At 46.0% G+C, this 2063-nt stretch overlaps 1 long non-coding RNA gene across 3 annotated transcripts in view; it reads left to right on the top strand.

The window, feature by feature from the left end:
• Positions 1 to 340: 340 nt before the first annotated feature.
• LOC147255389 (uncharacterized) overlaps positions 341 to 2063 on the top strand; it is a 16089-nt gene continuing 14366 nt past the window's right edge. For all 3 annotated transcript variants that reach the window (XR_015117700.1, XR_015117701.1, XR_015117699.1), the window contains exons 1-2: positions 341 to 461; positions 1027 to 1211. This is a non-coding gene — a long non-coding RNA (uncharacterized LOC147255389). The remainder of the gene's footprint in view (positions 462 to 1026; positions 1212 to 2063) is intronic.

Raw genomic sequence — 2063 nt, 5'->3', positions numbered from 1 at the left:
TGGTTCTGGTGAGGAACTGGGGTCAGAGTTCAGACTGGATTACAAGCATGACGTAATTTTAGAAACGTTTTGAGGAAACCAGGTTGTGATGTCACAGGAGTTTTAGTTTTGGATGTTTACATTCATTAGTTTTCCCTCAGCTGTCATTCTCAACAGTTGTGTATTCTGTCTTATATTTGGCTGAAACTGGTTTTCTTGTTGCTGTTTTATTTTGAAATGTTGTCCTTACTTCCTGCCTGTTTCCCTCCTTGTCTGCGCTCTCACCTGTGCCTCGTCAGCCTCACCTCTCGTCCTCTCACCTGTTGTTGATTGGCTCAGTTTGCTTTGCTCAGCTGAGTCCGTCTGTTTAGTTCATACTTTGATTATTAAAACCCTGGAGTCCATCAGCTCCTGCTGCCCCGGGGTCAGTGCTCGTGTCAACCGTCACCGTGGAGACGCTGACGATAGACGATGTTACCGTGGTGAGCGTGAGGAGAAACGATCTATTTAATAGCTCTGAAGTTAATCAATGTGTGAGAATTCCCCAGTTTATTTATGTTTTTATAGCTAATTCTTTAGCTTAGCATTTGTACAATAGCCATCTTAGGGAACAGCACCAGTCAGCTTTGAACTGTGAGAGTCATCCTGTTGACAATTCATATCACAAACTTGTTCCACGTTCTAAAAATGATCTTTTTTGCACAGTAAAAATTCCACGAGTCTATTTAGTTAACAAGACACTACTGGAGAAACCACACCACGAATACTTAAAGGCTGCACGTTTATCTGTGCCAATGAGGTATCACCTGATCAAGTGCTCACTGAGCACAACACTAAAAGTTAAAGCTCTGTAAGAGGACGTGGTGGAAGCTAAGTAGCCGATACAAAAGCGAAATCCCACCCTTTTGTTTTGCCTAATTAGACTTAAAAGTCAACTTCATTAATTAATATAAACCCCCTTTGAGGAAGCGCAACACGCTCATTAAAAGGCTCAGTTAATTAAAAAAAAAAAGTATCATAAAACAGTATTTTCCCGTTTATTTACAGCCTCGCCGAGCTGCCGGCTCTGAGGACGACAGCTGAACCAGCCGGTCAAGCAGGTTCCCTTCACGTGCGTCTCAGCCGAGCTTCAACGGCGTGCGTGCTGTGAACAATAGGTTTCCAGTGTGGATTGAAATTCTCCAAGGAAGCAAAAAAAAAACAAAAAAACCTCCATCTCCCAAAATAGAATAGTAAGTATATGTGACAGTAGGAACAGCTCTCCACTCCTCCATCTTCTCCCTCTCCCTCTCATCCTCCTCGTCGCGGGCCCATTAAAATCATAATGAGACTGTTTCCATTTTTGGACGGAGCGATTGGAAGAGTAATTCATCCTCATTGCTGAAGCTAAATAATTAAAAGGATGAAGGAGCTTTGGGAAGAAGGGGAGAATGTTGTTGCTCAAGTTCAGGCAGGACCGGTGACCCGTCCTCGTCCGCCCGGTCTGCTGAAGGTCTCTACGACCTGCGCCGAACTTTGAAGGAGGAAATGATGATGAAATGATGCTTGCCAGGGTGTGGCTCTCATTTCCAAGGTGGTTTTAGATCAAAGCAGATCAGCTGTAGGAGGCTGTTCCTGGGGGGTTTCTGTCTGAACCTGGAGGGGATTGGTTCCACACTGTTTTCCTTCCATTTGTCACCGTGTACATGTACATGAGGTGCTTCTCGCTGCAGTACATGTACAAGAGTATGTGGGCAACATTAGAAATGTGATGTAATTCCATATGGACGCTCGCTGCTGCTGGAACATCCTCCACTCCTCGGGTTGCAGGCTTTCTGCCAGCTTGTTGAACCAGGCTGCGGTGATTCTCCACACTTTCATCACATGAGTGCGTTCGTGGGTGACAACTGGTTCCTGCTCCTGTAGAGTTCTAATCCCAGGTTGTGGCGGCAGTCAGACGGGCCCGCACCAGACTGGGAAACCCATTTAGACCATTACATGAGGAGCCCCCCCCCCCCCCCCCGAAGTGATGCACGAGACTCTCGATCTGACTTTTAATTTACAATACTGGCGAGGGATGGAGACCAGGTCCAGGTAACAGACAG

This window comes from Aulostomus chinensis, chromosome 9, assembly GCF_037954235.1.
Source record: "Aulostomus chinensis isolate RoL2024-O1b breed Wild chromosome 9, RoL_Achi_v1.0, whole genome shotgun sequence".
In the NCBI taxonomy this organism is placed as follows: Eukaryota; Metazoa; Chordata; class Actinopteri; order Syngnathiformes; family Aulostomidae; genus Aulostomus; species Aulostomus chinensis.
The sequence above is the reverse complement of the archived record's forward strand: the minus strand, read 5'-3'. Positions and strand labels throughout refer to the sequence as shown.